Genomic DNA, 9586 nt, shown 5'->3' with positions numbered 1-9586 from the left:
CATCATACAAAACTGGGGTACAAACAGAGGTGTAGGGGCGGTGAGAGGATTCACCAGAGACAGAGTGGGAAACAGAACAGGCCGACTGATTAAGTACACTGCTGAGGGGAGCAGTGGGCCGGTCAGGAGAGGTCTGCGGTGCCATGTGGTCATCTTTGGGGCAGGCAGGGATCGAGCTCATGCGTAAGTGGCTTTAGCTATTTAGTGCTGTGCTTTAACTCGCTGGGCCAACAGGGAGGGCCTGAAATATTTTTTTAGTTTAACAGAAGATCGGTTGTAACTGATTTTATTTTGAAACAAATATAATTTATTAGTCTGGGTCATCATGGTGTATAAACAACATTAAACAATTAATGATGAAACATATAATACATAGAAAATGATACTTTAGTTAGAAGGGATAACTGCAAAAATACCTTGGTAAAATCTTTGCCAACTCCTGGTACAGCTTTTTTTTACTTCATCTGAGAGACTTAAGTACAGCTACTTCCTTGCAATTCAATTCACATATTGTAAGGGGTGTCCACTTTGTGTTGGAGTACCAAGGTTTCAGAGACAGGAAGCAACAGCTGCTGCCCAATCTTAGAAGTGAAACCCAGTGTGTTCTCATAAGGGAGGTTACAACTGGAAAAATTATGAGCAACCCCTTCCAGAGGAGATAACACACAAGGGTAATATTCCCTTTTGTTTTTCTTTAATTTGAAAAGATTCGCAGTGTTTACTTTCTTGATACTATACATGGAAAACTGGGGAAAACCAAGATATGTCTTTAGCCAATAGGATGAGAAAAGATACTCAAAGTTGTTAGTCATAGGAAAATGCTGCTCCACATAACAAGATACCATTACTCACACACTAAATTAACATGTTAGACTAAAAGTATATGTAGTATATGGGTTCATAGATCCTCAGCAACAGGTACAGTCAAAATTTACCTATAATGGCAAAAAGCAAATGAATGTTTTCTTGGAGTTCACTGTGGGGCTTCTGAAGGGATTGACTTAAAAAAACACAGGTAATTTCTTCATATGAAGGAAAATTACATATTATGACTAGAATGAGGGCACTTGGGTATATTTATTTGTCAGAAATTATCAGCCTATGTGTTGAAATATTGCATGTTGTATAAAGATTATAACCATGAAATTGATCTTAAAAATATACAATGATTTTCTGAAGTTATTTTTTCATACTATAACTATTTCATAGAGAATCCAAACTAGTTTCTATGTGATGTTCAGCAGTAAAATAGAGAATATTGGCCCTTCCTGGTGGCACAATGGATTAGAGCACAGTCCCAAGAAGCTAAAGCCACTTCAGCATGAGTTTGTTCTCCCGCCCTGGAAGTGATCCACATGGTGAGGCAGACCTCTCCTGACCCACCCGCTGCTCCCCTCAGCAGTTTATTTTGTCAATCTGCCTGTTCTGCTCCCCACTCTATCTCTGGTGAATCCTCTCACTGCCCCTGTACTTCTTGCTTGTACCCCAGTTCTGTGTGCATAAATAAATAAATCTTAACAAAAAATAGAGAATACTTTTATAGTTTTATGAAAAGTAGGCCCTCAAAGTACGGGAGAATTATTCTAGCAATGGCCACAAAGTGATTCTCAGTCAAGCATGGGGTATGTATAATGACTCTCATTCCCTGGCTGCAGATAGTTTTATAGTGCTCTGCTTTAGCCTGTTGTGCCACCAGGGAGCCCTCCCTGCCCCCCTCCCCCCTGCTTCCCAATGTTTGCTTTCTTAGATGTAAACCCCATAGACTTTCCACCACCAATTCACCTGTGCACCATCACATTGTCCCTTGTGCTCTTCCTCCCTCATTTTGATCCTTCTCCCTCCCCCTCCCCTGCAGAATGTCACTGATTTATAGTTGTCTGTTTATTTCTGTTTTGTTATGTTTTTTATTGCTATTATTTTTACATAGTGCCTTATTTGGTTACCTTATTGTCCTCCTATTAGTGAGACCATCCAATATTTTTCTTTTTCATTCTAACTTATTGCAGTGAACATAATCACTTCTAGCTCCATCCATGTTGCTAGAAATGGCATTAGTTTAGCTTTTTGATTACTGAATAGTGTTCCATTGTTTATATACCACATCTTCTTCTGATAATTGTTAATGTTCATGACTAAGTCATGTCAATTCCATGGACAATAGTCCAGCAGCTGAATTGAAGTGGACTGTTAGAAAGCTAAAGAGGATTGTTAAGAAGCATCAAATCATGGACCTCCCTGGTGGCCTAAGGGTTAAGTCTCAGCACCAGAACCACTGTGGCCTGAGTGAAGTCCCTAGCCAGGGAGCTGACCCACATATAACACACCAGACCCCTCCTGTCTTGCCTGCTGCTCTCCTTAGCAGTGTATTTCAGTCAGTCTGTTTGTTCTGTTCCCCTCTCTGTCTCTGGTGAATCATTTCACTGCTCCCCCACACCTTTGGCCTCCATAGCAGTTCAATGTCTCCCCCAAAAGAAGTATAAGATTTTGATGTACCCCACTACCACTATAGCAGCAGTGTAAATACTTGTTCATGGAAGATAAAATAGTCACTGAACTGGAGAAAATAGATACAGTTGATTAAGAAGTGAGTTGATTAAACAAATATATGTATTGATTGCTGACCCTCTCTCTCCACTTATATCTCTCTTCTCCCATTCAGCTCTTTATATACTGGCAGTCAAACCTCCTCATATATAAGAATCCAGTTCAGTTTCTCTGAGAAATTTGAGCAGTACCACAAACATCCTACATGAGATGTTTCCCCACAGAAGTTCCAGTGACAACACCCTGTAAAGAAGGTGCCCTTCATTAAACTTTACCCATAACCCACAGACTCTACCAGCTGTCTCCCATCACCTTTAAACATGAGCAGACAACCAAAGATCACCAAATACCTAGGAAAATGTCTAAAACAATAACTAGAAACTGAAGTAAGTAAAGCAAAGTATCTTTGAGAAAATAGAATATATATTCTACTTAAATGTTATGATAGACTAACACAAGTTTATATACACACATATCAAAGAACATCAAGGGCAAGCAAAAAAGTTCATGGAAATTAAAAACACAATTATAGAAATGAGAAGAGGTGTAAAACAAATTTGAGGAATTATCCTAAAAAGTAGAGCAAAAAATAGAGAGAAAAAATGAGAAAAATAAAGAACCAAGACTATAAATAAAAGAGAGGAAATGAAAAGGAGGAAATATCAACAGGGTAATCCAAGAATATTTCCCAGAACTAAGACAAACTTTCCAAATTGAAAGGACCCAGTGAATTCTCAGTAGGATGTGTTGAAAGAGATTCACGCTAACATCACAGGAAATTAGAACACAATGGAGAAACAAATTCAAAATTGAGAAGGAAATTCTTTCTAAACAAGAATTTTATATCCAACAAACTAATCAAATATGTGGGAAACACATATTCAGATTCAAAGCATCTATCTCTCATTTAATTTCTTAGAAAGTTGTGGGATGACATGTTTCACCAACATGAATGAGTAAGTAAAGATAATATTAAGATATAAAAAATAGGATACTCATGGGAAAGATGAAGGGACTCCTCAGGGTGATGGTGAATGGAGCTTCCAAGATGACCAATGGACATTCAGACTAAGGTCCATATATTGGAGCCCTGTGATCATGGCTTATGTCATTGCCTGTTAAACATAAAAATGGCCAGGCAAGCAGGACCTCTGCTGATCTATACTTGATTTTCTTGGGTTATGTCAGATAAAGTTCCATCTCTTCCTGCGGGGTCAGTTGAGTTCTTATTTAATGCCATGGATAGGTTCTTGAAACTGACTTACAGCAATTTATTTGATAAAAACGAAGGTAAATTCCTATAGAATATTTCTGCTCACAAATACATCACCATACTTCTAACTAATGATGCAATGACACTTCTATTATTAAACAATACATTGTATTCTTTATTTTCCAACCTGATTTACACAGGTAGCTGGATCTTCTCCTGGCAGCTCAGGCCACAAGCTGAGCTTGTGGTCAGGAGTCACCTCCCTTCCATTTTAGGGTTCACTCAACCACACCTACATTACTCAGATTGCGGTAATTTAGACAGGCCAATGAAACTAACATGCATGTCTTTGAAATGTGGGAGGATTGGAGAAGCCAGAAAAAAACAGAACATGAAAAGCACATGCAAATTCCACACAAACAGTGGCCATGACCAGAAATTGAATTTCTTTCCTCATTATGAGGCCTTGCTATGTATGTGTTCTTGGAACTGTTCTTGAGAGTGGGTTTGCCAGGGTAAGATTAGAAGTAGCAGATAGCCCATATTCCTGCCTGATATCCAGGCCCTGACTCACACTCAGTCCTGCCAAGGGTTCCAGAGTGGGGGTCCAGGGTTTCTTACTGCAAATTCCTGGCTAGCCTGCTACCTCCAGCAGAGTTCTTCAGTGATCTCAATGAAGGTAAAGCCAGAGTGTGATTCAGAAGCATACCATAAGCATCCTTTGTAAGTTCTTCTTTTCCAGTTAACATTACTTTTATGAAATCAACATCTATGCATGTTGATATATTAGCTCCAGTTCACTTGTTTCCATAACAAAACAGTATTCTGTTGATTGTCTATGTTATAACTCACCCATCTGTTCTTCTGTTGTTTAGAATTTTAGGTTATCTGCTTTGCTATGACAAACAATGCATTTAAGAATATTTTTGCACAATTCTCTCTGTGAACATGTGAAAATGTTTCTCTTAGAGTGCAAGTGCAGGACCATAGTGTTTGTACATAATTTTATAGGTATTTACAATATTCACTAAATAATTTTCATTCCCATGAACTTCATATAAAAGTTTCTGGTACGCTACACTGATCTTAGCAGACGTGTTGAAGTCTGCTAATTTAACGTGTGTAAAATGTTTACTCATTGTGATTTCCATTTTTATTTACAAATGAGCAGTATGACTAAGTATCTTTTCATAATTATGGGCCATTTAGACCTCCTTTCCTATGGCTTGCCTCTTCATATCTTTCACATACTTCTCTATTTAGGTATTCACCTTTTTTTCTGAGATTTGAAGAAATAACTTATATGTTCCGAATAATATTTTTTTGTTGATTAAAGATATTGTAAATATCTTTATTCTGAGTGTGATTTACCTCTTTGTTTTTTATTATAGTGTCTTGGTTTTGGCAAACTTCTAAAAATAAAATAGAATAGACACAAATAGAGAACAGAAGTCTTAAAGGTATAGTTGAATACTTTCCATAAATAAATTTATTTAGTGAATATATTCTGTTTCTTGATATACTTAAAAATGTGATTGAATTAGCAAGTCTTTTCCTTTATCATTTTGTGATTTTGTTTTTGCTTGACGCATCTATCCCTATCTACAAATACATTCTCTTACTTTTCTTCTAAACATTTTTAAGTTTTTATTTTTACACTTCAGGGACAATGAAATTGTGTGTGTGTGTGTGTGTGTGTGTGTGTTTTGTTTTAGTTATTGATGTTTGTTTTTTTTTTTTTTTTTGCGTGAGTATTTGTTTAAGCATTAGTGATTGGCCATTATTACCCTCTAACCTACCATTTTCATGAGTAAAGACTCTCTGCACATCTAATTTCCCTGGGTTTAATTTCAAGGTACATTATACATGTCTCTTGTCTAACTTTGCACCAATACCAACTGTCTTCTTTAGTGTAACTAAAATTTGAACTTTATCATAAAATTTGAACTTTTATCATAAAATTCAAATGATTCTGCAAACCCTGCTTGGTAAGGAAGAAACTACACCAGACTTGTGCTGTTAGGGTCTGGCCTTAGATTCTTGCCTTCTCTTGGTTGTGTGGCTGCCATGGGAAGATCACATCTGGCTGGGCCTCAGCCTTTCTTCTTAAAACATGTAAATTTGACTGACCACATAAGGTCCTTTCTGACTCAGAAATTGTCTTGCCACAATTTCAACAACCCACCTTCTGTGGCTAGTGAGCAGCAGTAGGTTGGGGAATTCACCACCGGACAAAAACGTTTCCAACACTTGGCTTTTTGTTCTTGTGTTTGAGAAATAAACTAGATAATCAATATTTTTACTTTTAAAGTCATCTCAGATCTTGTCAACAAAGTTCAGAAGAGAAACAACTGTTGTTGATATCTCATGAATGTCTCATCTATTTTGTTCATCCTTTATAAAATAACTGGGTATACATAGAGATTTTAGTTGATCTCACTGGGACTATAAAATACCTCTTCCTCTTTCAGAACGGATTATTTTGGGTAGTAATATAAATGAAAATCAGCATGGAGCTTTATCTTGGTCTGTTTGAGCTAAAGCTAGCAGAAGAACTATTTCTGCCCTTATAAAGCAAATGAGTTCTATAGTGACATGCTCTGATTAGTGTGCTTTCTGTTAAGAATTACAATATATCCGTTCACTAACTTTTACAAAATAATTACTTAGTTGGAGGATGGATGACATTATTCACAATATTTAAGATTTAATTTTTTTTTAAATAATGATTCACCATGGACTTCCTGTAACATTATATATTGGAAAATGTTATTGAAAGTATGACACTGAAGGTAAGAAATCAGGATACTTGAATTAGAAGGGATCTAATGGAACGAGTCAAATCTGCATAATTTAAAATAAAGAGTCGAGTTTTCAAAGATTCAATTTGGGGAACACGTTCTGCACGAGGATTTTTTTTTTTAAGATTTATTTATTCATACAGAACTGGGGTACAAGCCAGAGGCACAGGGGCGGTGAGAGCCTTCACAAGAGAGAGTGGGGAGCAGAACAGGCAGACCACTGAAATACACTGCTGAGGGGAGCAGCGCGGGTCAGGAGAGGTCTGCCTCGCCATATGGATCACCTCCCGGCCAGAGCTAACCCACACTGAAGCGGCTGCGACAGGCTTGCAGTGCCGAGTCCTAATCCGTTGCGCCACCAGCGAGGGCCCAGGAGATTCTTTTTATGTGAATTGAGATTTAGCGACATGATTTTCCCATATTGTTTAACATGCATTCAGAGGCAAATTCAGGTTTTATGGAGGTTAAATTTGGGGCTATATACAATATATTTTTAAGAAAGGCATAAAATGACCAAAATAAAGTTAAATATAAATATTAGATATTTAGAATAGAAAAAAATATCACAACAGGTTACTGACAATTAAGAGATTCTTAGTCCCTTTCTTCTGAGATTTCTTTAGGCAATTTACCAGAGACACAAATAGTAATGTTTCCAAGCACAGTATGTCTTCCCTTCCCCACTGAGAACACTCTACCACTCCCAGCAATTCCAGCATTCATGGCTTCACCATCTTCATGTTAATCTGCTTCTGCACACACATGAACATTTTTTCACTCACTCTAAGATTAATTGACAAAGCAAGACACAGAATGTTATAGAAAATATAGGCATCTGTATTTCCTTTTTATGTGATAACAAAAGGCTGAAAACACATTTGTTATCAGGTATATTGGAATCATGGACATTAGCTTAAAAAAAGATGAGGAAAATAATACCCTTTATTCATTGTCTGTTCCATGCCAGACTCCACCTCCTTTTTAGATGAGAAAAGGAAGCTCATAGAAGTAAAGCAAGCTGTGCAAGGCGATGCAGCTATTTGCATTCTATCACCGGAGCCTCCCACCAATGATTCCAAAAATGACTCTATCCAAATGCTCTGTAGAGGGCCTGGTACAGAAGATGCAAAATGACAAATGAGGTCATTCCTTGGTGGTAGCATCAGAAGCACAGAACATTTTCCCAAAGGTACCAGATTCACACCCCTTTGGAAGATTTCTTAACAAAAATAACAAATCACACAGCTGGTCGGAGATAGCATTTGGGTTACTTCCCAACATTTTCATTTTAAATATATTATATAACTACAGCTCGCTATGTACCAGTGTGTATCAATGCCAATAGAGTTCCTCTTAGCTTGTGATTTTATCCTTTTTTATCAGATAGTAGAATATAGTAACATATTCAGAACTTATGATTTCGAGGATATAACAAGTTGGATTTATATGAAAAAGGCACTTTAATATCTACTCTCAAGACCCAATATTAAAAGATTATATCTTTTGTACCTGAGAAATCTGTGCCAGAGTGTGCTGTATGAGACTTGAGAGAACTAGTTTTGGTCCTGCCTTCCCTAGTAACTGCTTTTCTGCAAGGTGAGGACTTCTCTCCTTACTCTTCCAACATAGGGTCCCTGGATGGGAAATAAAAGTGCTAGAACTCTGAAGGAGTTTATGATTAATTTTTTAAATTGAGGGCTGACATATGAGCATGCTTACAGCAGCATTATTCATAGAGACGGGGATGCGGGGAAGAGCTGGAGTAGCCTAGAGAACCATACTGGGAGAAGTCATTTGTGTCGCATGATTACCATGGATGTAACTCAACCATTACAAGCAGCAAACTAGATATACATATCATAAATGCAGGCAGATCTTTAAAATATAGTATATAATGAAAAAAACATATAGGGGCAATCAAAATCAATTCTATGGAATACTAGCTATTTATGTAAATGAAAAAAACATGGATTTATTTTTCTCCTATATTCCCTCATTTAATCACTGCTGCCACAAGCAGCTCGACAGAAAGCAGGAGGGTATTTTTTTTCCTTGCCTCGATAGAGAAATAAATATTTTTATTTATTTTTAAATATATATTTAACATCATTCTTCCTTTTTGTACAATGCATGCTTTCTCTTCTCAGGTGTAGCCCTGGTAAAATTCCCACCACCAATTCACCTGTGTATCATCACCAAAGTCCCTGTGTAAGGATTTTGATCCCTCCCCTATTTTGATCCCTCTGCCTCCCCATTCCCTGCAAAGTGTCTCTGATTAATAATGGCCTGTTAATTTTGTAACTTAATTTATTATAATTATTGTTTTCCTAGTCTCGTATTTGGTCCTCATACATTCCTCCTGGATCTGAAACCATCCAATATTTTTCTACCTCCTTCTGGATTGAAATAAATATTTTTGACACCACACAGAAGTATGCATTTTACAAAGAAACATGGATATTCAAATATATGTGTAAAATACATCAGGTGCCACAATTGGGGGCTGTTGTTGGTCATGGAGATCAAGGAAGAAAGGATGTGGTGGTGGAAGGAATGGCCTTGGATGGATTTCAGGGCACCACAAAAATAAAAGAGTTATCTCAATCCTGTGCACTTGAGGTTAAAATCTTAAAGTTCTGTAATAGTCATATGCTTAAGAAAGACTATCAACTAATAAGAGTTAGCGACATGAGCAACATGGTGATTGAGAATACTAGGAAATATAAATATGGAAATTTAAACTAACATATATAAAGCATAAACTTTCTCATACAAATTCAAAGATTACTGGTGAAGTAAGAAGAAATGAATTTAAGGGAACAACCAGAACTTAAATATTGCAGTCAGTCCTTAATTCATATTGTCTGAGTGTGGGCTGAACTCAACATCATTTTTTTTAAATTTTATAATAGTTTTTTTATATATTTTTGTGGATTTTTTCCATCTCGATTGTAATCCCCGCGGGTTTCCCATCACCAAATCACCCCTGTGCCACCACCATAGTCCCGTGCATTTCCCTCCCTTCCCC

The sequence above is a fragment of the Condylura cristata genome, unplaced genomic scaffold (assembly GCF_000260355.1).
Source record: "Condylura cristata isolate star-nosed mole 26May11 unplaced genomic scaffold, ConCri1.0 scaffold00011, whole genome shotgun sequence".
In the NCBI taxonomy this organism is placed as follows: domain Eukaryota; kingdom Metazoa; phylum Chordata; class Mammalia; order Eulipotyphla; family Talpidae; genus Condylura; species Condylura cristata.
Note: the sequence above shows the minus strand (reverse complement) of the source record.